Raw genomic sequence first — 21,167 nt, 5'->3', positions numbered from 1 at the left:
AGTAGACTCTATGGAATATAATTAGATCCTAGCTTAATGATTTACCACCCACAATAGTACTGTCTGGCCAGTATTTATGCTTGGGTACAACAATCCTCTTCCGTCTAATGAGCAGTCTCTAACTACACGGCACTTTTGCTGTCATCTAAGAAATCAGATAACCCTGATTACTAGAACTGTATTTAAAGTCAGAGTCAACATGACATGAGTACGTGTCTTCGAAAATAATGTAATTGAGTTTTAATGAATGAGTTTCACAACTGTTCTTTCAGCTACTGAATGGCTCTGGGTCAAAGTTCTCAAAGACCCTGGTGAGGCTGAGAAGTCTAACCTTGAACTGTGTGAAGTATTTCTGTACTTAAAAATACCTATTCAAATATATTTGAAACAAGTTATTAAAGATATTAAACATATTGTACGTATCTTGCATTTTATAAATGTAAAAGTTTGCCACTTTATATATTGTTTTAGAATATATATTTTTATATGGGCTGCCATATAAAAATGATGCCACGATGCCATATATTTTATTCCATTTTTTCCTTAAGGGGATAAAATCACTCTGACACCATGACTTGACTTATTTCCACAACTTTCTATATATTTCCTTACTATTACTGCATTATCAGCACCATATTAAGGTACACTTGTAATGTCCTTGTAAATTAAAATAACATATTTTGATTCTCAAATCATGTTTATGAAAAATGTTTAACCACATGACTAAAGCTAAACTCCATATAGAAACTTTTCTTTTTCTCACGACAGAGTCTTGCTTTATTGTCCAGGCTGGAGTGTGGGGGTGTGATCTCGGTTCACTGCGACCTCCCCTTCCAGGGTTCAAGCAATTCTCATGCCTCAGCCTCCTGAGTAGCTGGGATTACAGATGCCTGCCACCATGCCTGGCTAATTTTTGTATTTTTAAAGTAGAGATAGGGTTTCATCATGTTGGCCAGGCTGGTCTCAAACTCCTGACCTCAAGTGATCTGCCAGCCTTGGTCTCCCAAAGTGTTAGGATTACCGGTGTGAGCTACCATGCCCTGCTTTTTTTTTTGTAGTAATTATTATTATTATTTTAAAGAGTCTCTCTCTGTTGCCCAGACTAGAGTATAGTGGTGTGATCTTGGCTCACTTCAGCCTTGGCATCCTGGGCTCAAGCGATCTTCCCTTCTCAGCCTCCCACGTAGCTGGGACTATGGCATGTACCACTATACCTGGCTAAATTTTAAAAAATTTGTTTTGTAGAGAAAGGGTTTCACTATGTTGCTTAAGCTGCTCTCGAACTCCTGGCCTCAAGCAATTTTCCAGCCTTAGCCTCCCAAAGTGCTGGGATTACAGGCATGAGCCACCATGCCTGGCCATAAGTCTTAAAAATTGGTTTTTACACGTAGGTTTTGTGTTCAACCTGGTTGTTATTCTCCTTTGGTCTTTGAGGTGTAAAGGAACCCATCCTTCTATTAGGTTCACTGACTTCATTCTGCTAGACATTGTTAGGGCACTGGGGCTGCAGAGATGAGTTGGCCATTCTTTTCCCTCATACTCTGCTGCCTTTTCTAATGACGGACACTGAGTACCACCGATACTGCTTGATAATAGTGACTTCCAAAGGGATAATCCAAAGGCTGTTACATATCTACTTGCTTTTTTTCCAGAAAAAAATGTATCTTTTCTCACATTGTGTTACTTAGTTTCATAGTTTTATCACCTTTTCCGCTCTCTTACAATTTCATATATTAATTGTTGTCAAAATGTATGGGGGCACCAAACCCTTAGCTAGAACTGGCTTTATGAATTGCTATGTATTGATACATACTGATATCACACATATTGTTATGCACATTGCTATGCTTTTATATTACTATCCAAATGAAAAAATTTGGAAATGGTAACAAGGTACTGTTATAAGTTATAAGCCCCTAAAAAAGTAATTAATCCTGAAGCGAGCTCCCTCTTTTTTTTATTTGAGACAGAGTCTCATTCTGCCATCTCCGCTCACTGCAACCTCCGCCTCTCGGGTTCAAGTGATTCTACTGCCTCAGCCTCCTGAGTAGCTGGGATTACAGGCATGCGCCACCACACCTGGCTAATTTTTGTATTTTTAGTAGAGACAGGGTTTCATCATGTTGGCCAGGCTGGTCTCAAACTCCTGACCTCAGGTGATCCACTCACTTCGGCCTCCCAAAGTGCTGGGATTACAGGTGTGAGCCACCGCGCCCGGCCTCTATCTCTTTCTTTCAGATAACAGCTCTAGAGCCAATTGCAGCAACAAGGACGCCTCCTCCACCCTCCCCAAGCCTGTCCACATAGTCTAGAACCTGAGTCCAACCGTGTGTGTCTGTGCTGGGCCCTGGCAATTACTGCTCAAGTCCTCTGGGCTGTCTTCCAGACCAGATTCCATGCTGCAACTGTATTTTATAATTCTGGAGATATCACTGAGCAGAAGGACGGGAGATGCTTCAGGAGAGGAAAGAAAATCAATGCTTTGACAACACACCTGCCAATATAGGGAGGTGTGGGAATGCTTCAGTGGCAGTGGGAAGGCTCTGAAGAGGTTACTTGGTTACCCAAAGAGTGCTTGACTGTGAAGGTTCTAACCTTTACACAACTCATAACCAACTCCAGCCTCCATGTCCTGCCCTCCGTCTGCAAAATGGGGAGTGTCACGATTTGCCTTAAGAGGTGCTGTGTGATAATGTGGGAAGGAGCCTTGGGCAATGGCTTGTACCTATCTATGTGTGTACGTATGCTGTGTTAACTATTTATTACCTCCATTTTGCAGCATTTTGGGGCAGTAGCAGAATAGACATATTTTTCATTCATTTGGAAAACACCCACTTCTTCCCTGTTTCCCAAGTCTCAGTTGAATTGCAGTGGGTATATTAGGTCACGAGGGTGAAGAGTTCACTCAGGGTGTGGGGTGGGGATAGGTCTACCTGGGGAGTCCAGGTGGGAAGCAAAACTTGCTTCAGGGATGCTTCCTGCAGGTAAGTAGGAGCTTAATGGAAACCGAGCTGCTTCAAGACTGTGCCTATAGCCTCAGGACTGCCTACCCTGTGCCCACATAAAGTCTGGTGCGCCGGAATCTCCCAGATGGAGACTTTGAGCCAGGCAGTAGAAAGAGCCATGGCCGGGTAGTAGAAAGAGCACTGCCTCAGGAGTCATAGGACTGGTTTCCAGCTCTGGTTCTGCGGTGGCTCAGCCCTGGGGCCTCTGCAAGTTGCTTAACCGCATCTGCAGGTGATGACCTCTTCCAGTCTAACTGACTCCTCCTGAGTCCCCCTCAATTACACTGAAAATTGGCGATCCTATTTCCCAACTCCCTCTCCCACAGAGATGCGCTGGAGCACTTACAGATAAAAGGCGACCTGTGGCCCTGGAGGGTGCGTGCCTGTGTGTGTTGGAGGTGGCGGTGGTTCTTTTATTACCCAGCACTCCACTTGCCTTTTTAGCCCTTCCTCTCCCTCTTCTCTCCTGGCCTCCCAGTGGCCGTCAGGGGTCCCTGCAGACATCGCTTACCCACAGTGGTGCGGTGTGAGAGTTACAGGGGTTCCTGACCTTCGCTGTAAGTAAAAGCTCTCTAGGGGAGGCGTTATAGCTGACCAGGACAGCAGAGACCGCGACTAAAGCATGAATTCCCCGAAGTGCGATTTACAAAGTTTTTGCATGGAAGTCGGCGCTCGGCGGGGAGGGCAGCCAAGGGAACAGAGCGGGTGGAGCAGGGGGATGGGGAACTCTGTCCTGCAAGAGTAAGGACCCCATGGAGATTGGACACCTCTCTCCTGCAACTCGGACCACGCCACAGTGTCCTAGTCTCTAAACTTCTCCGGCTCTTGGTGTCCAGTCACGCGTAAACCGCCCCTGGTGTCCGAGCGCTGCCCCTTCCGAGAGTGACAGGCTTCGGCCAGGGCGCCGCTCCGACGGGCGCAGGGACGCACTGCAGAGGGGCCGTGGGTGACGCGGATGTCCGCGGCCAACCGCGACCCCAGCCCGGTCTTGCCACCCCCGCCGGACCCACCCTGCGGCGGGGCGCCAGGGTTGGCCGCTGTTGCGCCCGCCCGCCCGAGCCGCCGCCGCCGCCGCTGCTCCCCGCCCCCGGGGTCCCTGGAGGCTCCGCGGCTGCCGGAGCGGGAGGTGGAGCCGAGTCCGCGGCGGCCGCGCTGGAGGGAAAGTTCAGCGACGGCGGCAGCGGCCGGAGCCGGGCCGGACAGCCAGCAGGGCGCTTCGGGTGAGTCGGGTCCCCTCCCGGGCCAGCCGGGCGCGGTGTGCCGCGCGGGGGCGTCAGTGGCGCCGGCCGATCCCCACAGCCCGGCGCGCCTAGCTCGCGCCCGCCCACCCCGCGACCTCGGGGTGGCTCGTGCAGCTGCGGAGGACGGTGCCGCGCCTGGCCTCCCTCTGCCGCTGCCCGCCGGGGGCCCAGGGCACGGGCAGGGGCCGGGGAGCGGCTTGGCAGGCGGAGGGCGCCGCGCCTCCAGGTGGGCGCGCGGGTACGCGGAGGGAGCTTCCAGGGAGGGTCCGGGGCCGCTGCGCTCCCGGTGTCGGTTTGGCTTCACCAGCCTTTCTCGTGGCCTTCCGCTGTCTAATTACTTTCTGCAAAACCCACCGAAAAGTAGCCTTTCCACGTGCCGCGCGATGACTGCTGTTATTGTATTATTGTGGCTGGGATGGAGAGGGTGGAGGGGGCGTGACGAGGGTGGCCGGTGGGCAGCGCGCTCGCCTGCTCGGGACCGGGCTCGTGGGGGATGTGGCTGATGTTCACCGCTGTCCGAACATGCCCAGGGGACGTGCGATCGGTGGGCAGAAGCTGTGCGAGGGCATGATCTTGGGGTGGGATGGGGGCTGGAAGGGCGGGGAGGAGAGGAAAGCTGTAGGAAGCGGAGGCAAAGTTGTTTGTTTCCGTCGCACTTCCTGCACCTGCACTCCTGTCAGAGATTTTGAAGTTATCTTTTCATCGATGAGCAAAGAATGGTGAGAAAGGAAGAGATGTTAACAGCACTGTGCCTGCCAAAACAGTGAGCCTCGGGAAATACTCATAAATGAAATACTAATAAAAAGCATAGAGTGGTTAAATTTCACAAACTCCACTTTTATTCTGATTTCAAAGCCTTGGCGCAGTTTTTACTTAACGTCATTAGATACATCTAGATAATAAAGATAATGAAATGGTCTTTCACGGTTTTTTTTTAAACTGGAAATTTAAATTTAATTCTGTAGGATTTCTTGGATTTTGTCGACATTGTTCCTACAAGAAAGTCAAATTACCTTGGTGTTACTTGCAACAGTGAGCATTAATAAGCCCTGTGCAGTGCTGAAATGTTGCTAATTGGAGGGAGAAAGGTCCTTCAAACTTGGAAATAGACGCAGAAAGGCAAGATGAATTTTTATGTAAGCCTTGGGCATAAAAGGCGACTTGAACACGTTTTGTAATAGTGCATAATACACAGGGGACTAGGTGTTGGGCTGCCAGAAGATGGTCAATTCCTAGAAAGCAAGAGATGGGTCATACCCATTGTAAGATCACCGTACATATTTAATAATTCGTCTGCCTTGAGCTACCACACCGTATGTACTCCACATAATACAATATCAAAATACTTTAATCCTGTTCATCTTTGTGTGCTAAATCTTATATGTCTATTTGTAAAATGTATTAGTGGGTTTTAAAGCAGAATCTCCAACATTTGGATTCATCCATTTACATTACAGTGCAGTGAGCTTGTGTCTTTGCTGTTCCAGAGACCTGAGCTCCAGGCGGCTTCTTCCACTTATTAATTGTATGACCTTGGGCAAGTTACTTACCCTTTCCTAGCCTTGGTGTCCTAATTTGTAAAATGCCAATAGTACTCCTCACCTTATAGAGATGTTTAGCAGCAGGAAATTACATTTGGGAACTTATCCTAGTGCCCCGAGCACACAGTATGCACTTCATAAATGTTGTCTTTTTTTTTTTTTTTTTTTTTTGTCTTTCTTTACATTTAGGGATCCCCAACTCCAGCATGTTTCAACATTTAAAAAAATTGTAAAAATTCCTTCTTCTTTGTAACCCGACTTTCTATTCATTTATCTATTGATTATTTATTGGAGAATCTCAGATACTGCCCAGTATGGGTGTTGAAAAGAAGGAGTTGAAACTTTGGGGCAATACTTCAGCTTTTTCTTGTATCTTCCTAAGAATCCATCCTAAGTTCATATGATGATGAATGGTACTTACCAATCTTCATGTTGCTCTAGCTCTGTTCTTAATGCCATGTTATTACATTAAAAAGAAATAACAGTAAGGTCTGCAAGGGTCCTCATCTTTCCTATTTCCTCCATGTCTAACACAGTGCCTGGCAGGGCATAAGGACTAAATAAATATTTGTTGATTTAAAATACAGAATGTAATGAAGTTATTCTTTGGATCACATCCTTCTTTTAATAATTCCTGATGAAAGGACCTTGAGATTCTAAATGTTAGCCCTACTATATATTAGGGCTAATAGAGGTTATTACAGAGGCAAAGCTAAGGTAGACTTTATTACCTATTGATTTTGCCCTCATGATGAAGCAGTCTTATAAAACCTATAAAGCCAGGTTGGAGAGTAGCTTCGCCACTAGGGGCCCCTTCAGCATAGTGTATCACCCCAGGCTGTCATTTATTACCATTATCCTGTCCTTTAAGGTAGCAAAGAAATTTAACTTCCTGGGTTCACGACATGGAATACTTTATTAGAAAAGGGCAACCTTGTGTCAAAAGCATTAGCCAAAGGCCTAAAAATAAATTAAAGTGGTCTTAAATGATGGATTTGGTACTGTTTTTGAATAACTTTAGAGTTAAGGGCTTAAAAGAGATGTAAGAATTTGGATTTGTATTTTATATATCCTAATTTCCAAATATATGATTTTTTAAACTTTGAAAATATATATATATGGTTTTCATCTAGTATTTCAGTGGTTTTCTTTGTATGTCTTTGGTACAGCTTATTTTTATCTTTTAATGTGTTTAAAATGGTTTTATTTCCTAAATAGATATTTGTATCATTAACAGCAAAAAAGTTGTTTTTCAAGGAATTTTATCTGGCTAGCAGAAGCTTCTGGTTATCTGTCCTTTTTAAAAAATGTCTCACATCTATAATCCCAGCGCTTTGGGAGACTGAGGCGGGCAGATACCTTGAGGTAAGGAGTTTGAGACCAGCCTGGCCAACAGGGCGAAACCCCACCTCTACTAAAAATACAAAAATTAGCTGGGCATGGTGGCACATGCCTGTAATCCTAGCTACCCAGGAGGCTGAGGCAGGAGAATCGCCTGAACCAGGGAGGCGGAGGTTGCATTGAGCTGAGATCAGGCCACTGCCCTCCAGCCTGGGCAACAGAGCGAGACTAAAAAAAAAAAATGGAGCCACATTGAATCTCACATTTAAAAAGTGTTTTATCACATTCCAAGATGCATCACTGAAAGTCACCTTTCTTCTATGTGTTTTTGAGAAGACTTCTTATTTCTAAATTCTAATGTGAATGAAGTTAGTCGAGCTTGAGAATATTTATTGAACAACTCCAAGGTGTTTTTATTTGTTTGTGTTTTTATTTGCCAGAAATAATTTGCTATTTGGTAGAAAAATTACTGACAATGTATATAAACAAACATTATTACTGAAAATATTGCCATATTGTATGTAAATGAATGAGAACATTATATTTTCAGGTTTTCCATGAAATTTAATTCGAGGGACAAACTAAATACCTTTAATCTGTAAGTAAAATTAGAAACAGTTAGACCCAGGTGTGGTGGTCCCAGCTACTTGGGAGGCTGAGGGAGTAGGATTTCTGAAGCACTCAATATATCAAAACCACGCTAGGCAACATCTCAAGACCTTGTCTCAGAAGCAAATGAACAAAACCCAATGAAACCACAACAAAAACTAGCAACAGAGAAAAGTTTAGCTCATTGTAGGTCTTAAATCTTACCAGTGGTTTTCCTGTCTTATCTAGCAGAATGTCTCTGAGTTTGGAAAATTATCAGACATCCAATTCTGATTTTTACATGGCAGGATTTTACGGTAAGACAATCTGTTTTTTTTAAAAAAATCAAGGTCTAGGTCAGTAATCTTAGGAGAACAGGGTAAGAGGAATAACTTTTGGATGAAGGTTGTAGAACATTTTAAATATCATTTCCCTCTGATTAAGCTAAATGTTTTGGATTACTTTTAGGATTCTGCGCACATGAAAAGGTTATAGAGATCCCATTTGCACAGACTAATGCTTCCCCAGAACTGCAAGAGTTTGGCTTATCCTCAAACCCCCAGCTAGCAAAGGCCATGGTGTCTCCCTGCCTCTCCTTCATCTTCGCAGACTGAAGCTGAGTCCACGCCAAGATGATAGGTACAAAGCTTTATGCAGGATGGGACAATTTAGTTTGGGCAAGAGCTCCAAGCTGAACAAGGTTATGGATGGCTGAGTTGAGAGGAAATGAATGAGTCTTTAAACCTGGGAGTCATTTTTAGGAACAAGTACTTGGGAGGTGTGCCTGCACAAAAATAATTGTTTGCTAGAATTTCATGTTTTGAACCTATGACTTAGGGAAACATTACTTTGCTGCACAGATAATTTTTATTGCTGTTTTTAGGTAATGCATAAAACATAACATTCAGTTACCCTGGAGTCATATTTGATAATTTGTTTCATTTTCACACACAAAGGACATTTGAGTTGATGGAGGAAAAGAGAAGCAGGAAATGGGGAGGAGGTAGATGTGATATGTCCATTTATACTGAGGGCCAGCCTTGTTTTTGTATTCTTAAGGCACGTGGGCACACAGCACTGCAGCTTAATACTAGGAACTGGTCACTGGTGATTTGTGTGGTATGTTCATCTATTCTGTTAATAAAATTACTAAAATGGTGGTCTTTGACTTAGGCTGTGTGTTCTCACAAAAGTGACTTTCTACTTCTGTTTCTCAAATATTAGAAACGTGCTAAAGTTAACGCGTCAGTCAATAGGTCAACATACGTACACAGGGCTGTGCTAGGAACCCCTTCCTCTGTGGTAGACTGTTCCATGTCGGGTGCTCAGCCTGGTCAACAGAGAGTGGGCTGAAGTTCCTGCAGGGCACACTTTGCGGCACAACCTGCATAAGTTTGTGTGACGCTCTTGTCTGTAAAAGTGGTTAGAACAATGTCTGGAGCATAGTAAAGGTTATATATGTGTGTGTGTGTATATTTTATATATCATATAAGATATATTATATAGTATATATTATATAAGATATAAATGTATGCTATTATATATGATATATGTCATATAATACATATCATATAATATAACATTTTATATTATATATCATATAATAATGTATATCATTTATCATCATTATCATTATCATATCATATAAAAATATATTATTATATATATTATATAACATTGTATATTTTATCTACTATATACAATTTTTTAAAATGTTATATAATATAAATATATAAATATACACATGTATGAGTCTGTTCTCACAATGATGTAAAGAACTACCTGAGACTGGGTAATTTATGAAGAAAAGAGGTTCAGTTGACTCACAGTTCCAAAGGTTGCACAGGGGGCATGGCTGGGGAGGCCTCAGGAAACTTACAATCATGGCAGAAAGTGAAGGAGAAGCAAGCACATCTTCACATGGCAACAGGAGAGAGAGAGCCAAGGGGGAAGTGCTACACGCTTGCAAATGACCAGATCTCGTGAGAACTCTATCACGAGAACAGCAAGGGGGAAGTCTGCCGCTATGATTCAGTCACCTCCCACAAGGCCCCTCCTTCCATATGTGGGGATTATAATTTGATATGAGATTTGGGTGGCGGCATAGAACCAAACCATATCAATATATAACTGTTGGTTGTTGTTATTAATATTATCATTATTGACTACATTGCTTTCAGAGTAGATCATTCTAGTAGTCGCAATAATCTGGAACAGAGGATTCAGGTAAACTTAGCGCTTATAATAATGTTTGCAAAGGTAAGTAATTCATTTAAGGTTTCTTGTTTCGCTTCTATCACAATTCTCTTCCCATGATAAAAACGGTTAACACTGTTGGAGCCCTTAAATATGTAGCAGGTACTCTGCTTAGTGTGGTATGTGAGTTCTTCATTTAATCAGCACAGCCACCTTAGGAACTGTGCACTCTTATCATCTGCGTTTTACGGATGAGAACACTAAGATTTAGGAAGCAAGTCAAGGTCAGCTAGTAAGTGGTGTAGCTGGGCCTTAGTGCACGTCTGCCTGGCTCCAGGACCTGAGCTCATGACTTCTTTGCTGTCTTTTCCAGCATAAATACTCATTGAATTGGCAGCCTGGAAAAGGTCTTTGAGTTCTGACATGCAAACATTGATTTTCCTTACAGTATTGTATTTGTCTCCATTTCTGGGCATGATGGAGCAAGATAACAAAATAATTTTTATCAGAGGGTCTGCTTCAGCACTTTTAATGTATAGGTTTGTGTATGTAGCTTTTTCTAGCAGCTCAAAAATGCAATGTAGAGCAACATCTCTGTTTAACATCTAACTTCCAATCAAGGCTTTTGGCAGGCATGTTACAAGCAGAAAGTATGAATAAGATCGAGTGTGTGGGTTGCAGAATATTAAGGTATTAAGGCTGGAGTCAGCCATTCATGCATTCATCTATCAAACATTTTTCTGCACCTGTTCTATGAAGGTACTCTGCCAGACACTGCAGGGAATACCAAGATGTGAAGACAGTGCAGGAGAGAGGAAGGGTTTGAGACTTTGGTGGTGGACAACCTGGGGTTTGAATCCCAGCTCTACTCCTTACTGACTAGGGGGACCTTGTTCCATTACCAAACATCTCTGAGGCTTAGCTTCCTCATGTGCAAAATGGGGATAATAACATCTTATAGACTTGTTGCAAGAATTAAACGAAAGGTATAGGTAAGGTTCCGAGCCACCGGAAGTAGTAGGTACCAACCAATAGCAGTGTCCGTTTTCTTCTTTCTTCTCATCTGTCTCCTCTCAACCTCTCCCTTCCCTTCCCTCTTCCCCGCTGCCCCCTACTGACAGAGTGGTGGTAGAGATAAAAGTATCTAAAATCCAAGGCCGAGTGTGATCAGTTCCTTTAGAATGTCGTTTTCTGGTTCTTCCACCAGAGGCTGGGACAAACCTGGCAGCAGTGTAGGGTCCCTGTGACCCTTGGTTGTTACCTAAGCTGGCCAAAGAGGATGGCCAGGAGGCAAATGGCAGCTTGGAGCCCAAGAGAGGTACCTATGGTGTAGAATAAGGTTTGGGTACAAGGGGTAAGGGAGAAGCTATTTTAAGAAGAAGTCAAGAACTCACGTCTCGTGGAAGTTGGAACAAGTCAGAAATGAAGTTGGAGGTCAGCTGAACAGAAGGGGTTGGGGATCCAGGATGCAGGGGGATATAAGTGACCATTTCTTGAGGGGTCCAAGGCTGGGTCAGAGGCTCAGCTGTGCTGCACCAGCTGGATGGCTTCTGCTAAAAAGCTCAGAGGAGAGCTGCAGCCTGGTGCATCTCTAGATTGGTGCATTGCCTCTTATGGACTTCTGGCTCCCTGGCCTCCCACTGCAGGATTTTTCCAAAAGCAGTACATCCCCTGTCAGTGAGTAGCTAAGTCAAAATTATTAGTTGTCTGGCAATAACTACTGGAGCTCTGTAAGGGGTAGCTATTGTCACAGGAGAAATGAGCCTCCCCCCGACCCCCTCTGAGCTGGGGATTTGGTTAATTACATCCAGGTCTGTCTCACTATGATGCAGGGAGTCAGATCCATGGAGGCCTGTATAGGGCCCTGCTTGCAGTTCTGTAGACTAGTCTGTGTTGTTAGATCAGGGATGGTCTTTAGAGAGATGTTCCACGTGGTTTTATGATACTGAGCCGCCTTGTTTGGTGACCAGGGTAGATGTGTGTGGTAGGGAGGGAACGTGGATTTTACAAAATCATTACAGTTCAGAAACGTCTACCTCAGCCAGAAGCAGGAAGCCTTAACTCGTTATTTATTATGCCATGGCACAATAGGCATAAACCAGCCCTTCTGTGAATAAGCAAACAGAACCTGCCCAGGTGCAAGAGAAGCTTGATTCAGGCTTTTTTTTTAAAGCCAAAAATTTAAAAACAGTATCGAATTGGAGAACAGTTTGTTTCAAGCAAGTTACTGTAATTTTCAAAAGCCCATTTTGTGGAACTAATAGAGTGTATTAAAATGAATTGAACAAGCAAACTTAAAAAAAAAAAAACACAGAAGGACAGCTTAGTGGGAAGAGGAATAGTCCTTGAAATGAAACCCAAGTTAGTTCAAATGGTTCTTGGGAATATTAGTATCATGAGTACATGCAAAGCACACAAATAAGTGAAAAAATCTTGGAATGAATGAACTGGATAAGGAAACAGCACCCCTGGTGAATGGGCCTGGGAGATGGAGTCATGCACAACGACCTCACTTTTTAACTCTGTGAACTTGGGCAAGTTCCTTAATTTTTTTTTTTTTTTGAGATGGAGTCTCACTCTGTCGCCCAGGTTGGAGTGCGGTGGTGCGATCTCGGCTCACTGCAACCTCTGCCTCCCGGGTTCAAGCAATCCTCCTGCCTCAGCCTTCCAAGTAGCTGGGATTACAGGCACTCGCCACCACACCCGGCTAATTTTTGTATTTTTAGCAGAGTAGAGGATTCACCATGTTGGCCAGCTTGGTCTCGAACTCCTGACCTGAGGTGATCCACCCTCCTTGACCTCCCAAAGTGCTGGGTTTACAGTTGTGAGCCACCGCACTCAGCCTACTTAATTCTTTAGATTCCTGTTTCTCATCCATAAAATGGGGGGATAATCATGCTTATTTTACTGAGGGGTTTGCTGAGTCATTGAGCTAATGTACGTAAATGCTACAGCACATGGTAAATCCTTAATATATGTGTCAACTGTTGTTACGGCGGAGAGGGACGGGAAAGAAACATGGAAAAGAAAGCGAGGGTCAAGGAGCATTGAGAAGATGAGGAGGAGCATGCTATATTTGCTTTAGGCCTTATATCTCCTATTTCTATTCTTAGTTTTTTAAATGTGTAAGTTCTAGATTATTATAATCAAATATGTCTTGAATACCTACTGTGTGCCTGTTGCTGTGATAAGGTGCTTGGGTTTGGAAACTAATCCCAGAAATCGCTTGATATCTTTGAAGTTCTAGACTGAGAGGAATGACTAGAACTTGCTGTTAAATGATGAATTCCTAATGTCCCCTGGCTACTTTAATTAGTTACCCGAAAGGTAATAGTTTTTCTTTTATTATTTACCATCTGCTCTTTATACAAGAGGATAGGAAAGAAATACATCTTCTTGGACCTCCATACATATAAGTAACTTAAAATTTCCAGGTTACCTTTGAGCAACTTACATGCATAGAAGTAAGATTTTTTTTGAGTATATTTATGGCTACATAATGGGTGAACAAGGGAGGAGACTTGTATTTTGCAGGGATATTTCTTTGGCTATACCTATGACCTCCAAGTTGTCTAAAGCATACTTTTTGGCAGGGAGATTTCTTTCATATTTTAACTAAACTTATGGCCCATATATTTCTGGGCCTGAATAACAGGAGAGAGCTGAGTTTGAGTCTTTATCTTTCTTTTTACTTCTCCTCCAGTTGGAGGTGTAGACAAGTTTCTACAGTAGGAAACTAGCTTGGTGGAGACAGAACTCTGTAGCTGACTCACTCTGTAGCCCTAAGCGAGTTCTTAATCCATAAAGTAGGAATTTAATCAAATGCAAAGCAATGAAATTTGTGGACTGTGAATTGATTCATCAGTCCAGAGGGTGGCTGAAGCCAAAATCTGAGCAGAAAATAGTCACTCTGTTGGATCGAGTAAGCTGGTTCAACATTTTGGGTCTGGGGTGCTCTCAGAAATAGCTTTCCTTTGTAGAGAACATATTATTCACTTAAGCAACTAAAAATCCTGAGGGTTTTCCCCATTAACATATCCAGGTATAAAAAGGAATTTATCCAGCTTCACTGGACTCAGCTTTTTGCATTCTTCAAAGAATGAGTCTGCACCAGTGCTTGGGGCATTATTAGTGTGGATAACAGAGGCCTCAGGGAACACCTCCTTAGACCCTGTATGTAGAACCAGTGTCTTCACGTTTGGTGTTCTAATGGAAAATGAAGTTGGAGGAAATACAGGAACTATCGGCTTTTTTTTTTTTTTGCTTTCTCTCCTACTCAAGACATTGACCTCTTGAACCAACTGCGGGAATTATTTGCTGGCTAAGTACCAGGACTGCATTTTCCCCCTATCCTCTCAAGATGGTGAATTTTATTGGTGCACACAGTGTAACCAGTGACTTTTTGCACTTTTCACCATGGTGGGATGGGATGTGAATGTGGGACCCTTGTAAAATTGTCTGGTTGCTTGAAAGCATGAGGAGGGGCTTCTTTGGCTTGTGGAGCTGGCCACCCACTAAAGTGAAGGCATGTGGGAGGCGTTGGCTCTTTAAACCCCTTTCCCTGGTGTCCACAAGCGATGGTTGTGTTATTCTTGGGGCAGATGACATGCCAGTGTGTGAAATCGCCAAGTATTGCCATTGCTCTCCATCGTGTAGGAAAGAAGGGCAGAGAATGAATGGCAAAGCTTTGAATAAAGCTGATCATGTTTGTTTATTTAATGTACATGAGCTAGAAATCTTTGAAATGGCAAAATCATGCATTTGAAAGAGATACTTCATTCCTGGAGGACTTGTAGGCTTCATTTAATAATCTTGTCAATAACATGTTGGAGTTGGAATTAATGAGAGAACCAATGATTAGCAAAAATATATCAACAGAAATAATAGCATCTCTGAGATCATTTGATCTAACAACAGTATTTTGCAGAAATAATAGCAGGTTTGAGATGACCTGTACTATGTGTCTAATCTGAAGATGAGCAACAGAGGCTCAGAGAGGCTAAGTGGCTTATCTAAGATGACCCAGCTACTTAGTGGAATGAATGATGTTGTTGAGAATAGAACCCAGGTTCCTTATTTTCATCAGTCTGCACTTGATGGGCTCTGCAACATCATTAGGTACCACGGCCAATAGGCAGATAGTTTTAGGTGCCCCTTATAATAATGAACTACCAAGATGCCTACTCTCAAGTTGTTCAGAATCTAGTTTTGGACTTCTACTGTATGCCTGGCATTGTGCTTGATGCTGGAGTTACATAGATGAACAGACAGTGGATTCTGACCCCCGGAGCTCACAGGAGACTGAAATACAAGGAAAGGAATATATTACTACACTAGGGCTTACTGACCCATGGAGCATCTGAAACTGGTCCAATTTTCCCATAGAACTGATGTTTATTGCTTCTTTTGAATAAACATAGAAAACTTAAGAAACTTACGTTTGTGTTATCTGAGTTCCTTTCTCAGAAAACCAACCCTCAGGTCTCCCAGATATTAACAAGGAGCTGAAACTTAACCAGATCACCAAGTCTGAGCAAACCCCAGAACATTCATCCATCGTAATTGCCTAAGTGACCACCTGCTTCCTGTTGGCCAACTCCCCTTCCTTACCCCTCCCTAATTCCTGTTTTCCGACGTGTACTTATATTCCTTCCCTGCTATATAAACCCCTAATTTTAGTGGGTCAGGGAGATGCCGTCTGATTAAAACCTTCTTCCCTTGTAATACGTGTTTTCTCTGAGATCGGCTTTCTGTGCTATGAGCAGCAGGACCTGGACATGACCCCCTGGCATTTCAGTCACAGATATTCCCTGGGGATGGTGAGCCCTCACTGTGTTCTTCAAGGCACAGGGATGTATTTTTATTTCCTGTTTATTTTACAACATCAGAAATGGAAATGGTGGCAAAAAGCTTCATGAATCAAATGGACTCTAAATGACCTTAGCTTCATCTGTACACATCCAGCTAGTGAATTAAAGTTTGAAATCCTTTTTTCTCTGTACTTCAAATCTATGATCTTCCTGTAAACACTTGGTAAGATTAGTTCTGAGGAGTTTCTTTAGGGGCACAAGTGAAAAATTGGATTGTATGCCTTGATTTGATCATTTACACATTGTGAGCATGTATCAAAAACCAAATGTACCCCATAAGTATGTACAATTATTATGTATCAAAAGTGGGATTGTATGTACCCAAAGAGAGATAAGATGTGGATATGGGTATCATTGTATCTAAGTCAAGGGGTGAATAGTTGGTTTTTCAGTTAAATTAAGGCTCGTTTTTCTTCTGGTAATCTGGAAATGGCAGCAGATTAGGAAGTTTTACTATGTGCTAAACCCTATTTGAAGTATTTTATTTGTAGAATTTATTTTTTCAACACATACAAAAATACTTGAAGAACTGAGATTCACATCGATGGAATACTTCGGGTCAGACGACTATGACAGGCTGAACCAGCATTGGAACAAATGTCTGTCTGTCTCTAAAGCTTTTACTCCCAAGATTGCTATGGTACCTTTATGGGTACCAAGAGTAATACGTGACGTGGCAGTGGATGTTTTAGCTGTGTTTACATTGTATTTGGACCAAATTATAGACTCCTGGAGTATAGGGACCATAGTTTACACAATTTTATAATGTCTTCCCAAAAGTGTGGCAAGTATAGTACAGTGTGTAGGCACAGAAGGTTCTTGATAAAGGTATGTGGAAAGAGTAAATGTAGCAATTTAATAGTCAACATGGTTAGTAAAAACTGTGTTTGTGAATAGACAAATCACATTCAAGGATCCCCGTATTTGAGTGTAAATCTGACCTTGGAGAAACCAAACAGAAAACTCATCTTTAGAAATCTCTTTTATTATAATTTTCAGTTTATAAGCATGGCTGTTTTCAACTATATTCCCACATACTATTTGTTTTCTTAAAAGTTACCTATAAATAAATTATATATTCACACTCCTGTGGCAGGCTGGCTGGATTTAATAGGGGCAGGAAGGCTTCCAACACGTTACGTGTTCTTGAAGGTAATAAAAAGGAGGACTAATTACCTAGCTGAAACGATTATAAGGGACGTGTTGGACATCTGGACTCTCTGGGATTCTGACATCAGCAAAAGTGGTTAAGAAAATATGGTTTTTGAGAAACAGCAAAGACCATCTATTTGAACCAAGTTGTTTTATTCAATCTATGACGTGGGTGTATCTGTGGTCCGCTGAGCATGAGGACAGGACTAAATAATGCATTGAGCTTCTGTGGTTGAAGTGGCAATTTTAAAGAACGTGGCTGGTGTTCACAGTTGGAGTCTGTGAGGTCTTACTTTTAATGATTATACCTTTCCCGTAGCCATCTGTCTTTCTTTTTAATAAGCAATACTCCTTATCGAGCCTGATTTGTGCACATTGATTGCACCGTTATACTTGTTAAATATTAAAGCATTTTTTTTCTCGTGTGAAGTCTAATTAGGCAAAGTATTCAGGGCAAGCCTGGCATTACCATTCAGAATAATAGTCTGGTCATAACATACCTCAGCTTTCTGGATCTTTTGTCTTTTTTTTTTTCCTTTCTTATTAGAGTGCCAGTGTACCAAATATATTGCATAAAAATTTGATGAAGGATTCAGTACTATTGGGCCATTAAGAGAAATTATGCTACGAAGATTATGAAACCTCTAAAAAATGTGTGGAGAAATTTATCTTCTATAGTTTGCATTTTTTATGAATCAGACTTCTGAAAAGATATATAGAATAGTTACTTGATGGCATTAATTTTATTCAATGGAGCCATCTTAAAGTTGCTTTAAATCATAAAAATATAAATTACAATGATGTTGGGAAGAAGAAAAAAGCAATCAATAAGTAGTTACATTTTATACATGCTGATGATGAAAAGAGTATTTTTAGATATCAAACCACCATCACTGAAAGTCCATGTGGTGGACCCTTACTTACTTTCTCAACTTATCTGTTCTGTGCAGTCTAATTCAAAAGTATACTCGCATCGCTGATTTAGCTGCAAGTATTTTGTCTGTATAGGGCCAAAAATAAGATTATGAATCACTCTAGTATCTTTGATAAGTTATCTGATATCATTTTGAGATGATCATCATAATGAATATGGTCCTTTCTTGAGATGTTCATAGTACTTTCTCATTTGTGCACACACACTCAGGCATACACATACACATGTAATCTGGGCTGACTGTCATGAACCAAATTAGGAATAGGACCAGTTTATTGCTGCGTACTCTCAGGAATAAAAGCTTCCACTCCATACGTTTCATGTAATGTATGGTTATCGGACTAATAGATTTTTCCCTCTCAGTGGTTCCAGCAGCTCATGTTGGGGTTTTGAAAGTGGCTTTATCCCTTCACAATTGCAAATAGCAACAGCGTTCCTTTCCATTTATGCATTATGGAAATCAGCGTGTGTGTATCTCCCTAAAGTGAGAGTTTATTGTGAGTTGTTTTTGAATGTGGTCAAATCGAAATGAGATCTGGCTCTGAATGAAAACATGGAAATAAAGATCAAACAAGGGAAGGTAATGTATAGATCATCTAGTCCAGTGTTTCTGCACCACAGAAGGAGAAGCCAAAGCTCAGAGAGGCAAAGAGGCTTCTCAGAGTTCGCGTGGTTGCCAGTGGCAGAAGTGGAACAGGAGCTAGGCTCATTCCCTGTGCATTTTCTACAGTACAGTGGAGGCCCCTGACAGACGATGACATTTGGACCATTTCCCAGTTTCCAGACCCTTCACAGATATAATGTATTTTGGCCTGTAGGTTAGAAAGATGTTGAAGGAAGGATGGTTGCCTACGGCCTGCTGAAGACAGGGTTGGGATCATCTGAATCTGTCTAGGGTGATATTTTTTCATTGGCATATTGTTAGAAGCTGAAATCTCAATGATGAAAATTCCCAGGGCAGCCTTTGAGAATTTCAGAGTTCAGTAGCTAGTCAGAGAGGGCAGCAAACAGCTGTCGTGGGGGATGCATTGGCTGCAGCTGGGCCAGACCAGGTCTCAGTGGAGGAGTTGGGTGTTCTGTTTCAGAGGCCTGGCATCTTGCATATTCAGCCTGCAAGGGCAGTGATCAGGTCTTAAGTAAATCACCTAGCCAAGAGAGGCCCCACAGTTGAAAAGGACCCAAGAGATAAACAGGTTAATTTACCTTTGTAGGTAACTGTCACGGCAACTTGAATATTCAGTTTATACGGCACTGTGGTTTGGCACATTGGGTCTGAAGTCTAAGATGTCTGGGTTAGACCAGCTGCCATTTACTAGCTGTGGAATTTTGGCAAGTTACTTTACCACTTTGAGCCTCAGTTGTTTTGTCTATAAAATGGGAATGACAGCAAACATTTATATTGTGCTCACTGTGTGCCAAGCGCTGTCTCAGTTGTTTTGTCTGTAAAATGGGCATTATAACATTTATATTTTGCCTAGTGTATGCCAGTTGCTTTAGGAGAAAACCCTATGAGGCAGGCACTACCATTATCCTCTCTTTATAGTGAGGAAACTGAGGCCCAAAGGGGCTTAATGTCTTGCTCAAGGTTATGCAGCTGTTCAGGGTTGAGCAGGGATTTGAATCTTGGCAGTCTGTTGCTTTTTATCACTTTCCTATGCTGCCTGTTGATAGGATTAAGATTATTGTGAGGATCAAATGGGATAAGCACACCAGAAATATTAGCTCTCATCATTATTAATTATAATAAAGCTAGCATTACCTTAATAACAAGAATAAAATCCATATGATCAGCAGTTTCTTTTCCTGTAGACAAGTTCCTTAAGTAAGAAGCCAGATCATAATTAGAAAGTTGCTTTGGCAATTACTAAAGTAATGTGAAAAGAATTCAGAAGCCTTTATAAAATGTCCCTATAGTTCATGGAGCCTTGGTCTAGCCGAGTAGACTGCCAGCAGGATCAGCTCCCTGACTCTTTTGGCTAAGACTCCCTTTTTTTTTTTTTTTTTTTTTTTGATGGAGTCTCACTCTTTCGCCCAGGCTGGAATTCAGTGGTGCAATCTCGGCTCACTGCAACCTCCGCTTCCCGGCTTCAAGCGATTCTTCTGACTCAGCCTCCAGAGTAGCTGGGATTACAGGTGTGTGCCACCACGCCCGGCTAATTTTTGTATTTTTAGTAGAGACGGGGTTTCACCATCTTGGCCGGGCTGGTCTCAAACTCCTGACCTCGTGATCCACCCGCCTCAGCCTGCCAAAGTGCTGGAATTACAGGCGTAAGCCACTGTGCCCGGCTAAGACTCCCTTTTCACCTCTGAGGGCTTGCAGACTTTTCCTACTATAGGGAGCTCTGGAGTACCAGTGACCAACTCTGTGATGGTTTTCTCTGATCTATCCATGCAGATGATTAAAGTAGATTAGATAGGTTATGGGCATTGTCTGTGCCACTGGACTGCCACTGTAGAATTGTCTAAGAACAACACCCCAGTCTTGGAGGAAATCCTTCAACCTACGCACAAAAGTCAGTTTTTGACTTGCTTCCTCCATTTTGTTGAGTTCATGACCTCATTCTCAGAGTGTGATCTTATTTCCAAGTTGCTTTGCTATGGAGTTTAGATATTATCTTGTGTCTCTTCTTTTGCTTAGTTTTAAATTTATAAATTGTGAGTACATATGTGGGTATGTAACATGTGCATCCATTTTAACTTATGATAATAAAGCAAATAACTATCCATAAGCATCTAGAACATTCCTTTGAAACCCTTCACGTGTGCTTCCTGGTCATATTTCCTTCCTACCTCCCACTCCCTCACCCCAGGGGTAACTGCTTTTCCAAATATTGTTAACTGTTTCCTTCCTTTTCTTTCAAGCTTTACCAGAAATGTGCATCCACAAATAATTTGTTTTTGTTCCAGTTCAACAGGCTGTTGAATGGGAAAATTTGACTAACCCTTCAAGATATATTATATAGCAATTACTAAAATAAGTTGCAAGAAAGACCCCAGTGGAGTTTTTCAAATGAAATATCCAAACACCAGTCTCAAGCTCTTGAAAATCCTCCTCACTCTGAAGATACGGTAAAACACTGGTACTGGATGTGTGAGGGGATTTATTTGAAGAAGCCTCTGCTGTGCGCCCGACACTGTCCTTTCGTCCTGGAGGAAGGGTTGCGGGGGTGCTGCCCCCACCCCAAGCCTAGAGAGGGCAGCTGCTTTGAGGCTGCCTGGACAGCAGGCTCTGTGTCCCTTGGGACTTGGAGTGTGGCAGGCTGTCATGTGACTTGGGTGAGACACTTTGGTGGCAGAGT

The 21,167-nt window shown here is 42.4% G+C and overlaps 1 protein-coding gene across 8 annotated transcripts in view; it reads left to right on the top strand.

Moving 5' to 3' along the window:
- The first annotated feature begins 3,440 nt into the window (after positions 1-3,440).
- CSGALNACT1 (chondroitin sulfate N-acetylgalactosaminyltransferase 1) overlaps positions 3,441-21,167 on the top strand; it is a 353,492-nt gene continuing 335,765 nt past the window's right edge. For 2 of the 8 annotated variants that reach the window (XM_063607133.1, XM_055116346.2), the window contains exon 1: positions 3,681-4,225. The gene's annotated coding sequence lies outside the window, so the exon portion shown is untranslated. Of the gene's footprint in view, positions 3,563-3,680; positions 4,473-21,167 lie in introns of those variants that run through there. The other 6 variants (XM_034965729.3, XM_034965728.3, XM_008977290.6 and 3 more) reach the window with 5 other exon arrangements.

This window comes from Pan paniscus, chromosome 7, assembly GCF_029289425.2.
Source record: "Pan paniscus chromosome 7, NHGRI_mPanPan1-v2.0_pri, whole genome shotgun sequence".
In the NCBI taxonomy this organism is placed as follows: domain Eukaryota; kingdom Metazoa; phylum Chordata; class Mammalia; order Primates; family Hominidae; genus Pan; species Pan paniscus.
This window is presented reverse-complemented; position numbering and strand designations above follow the sequence as displayed.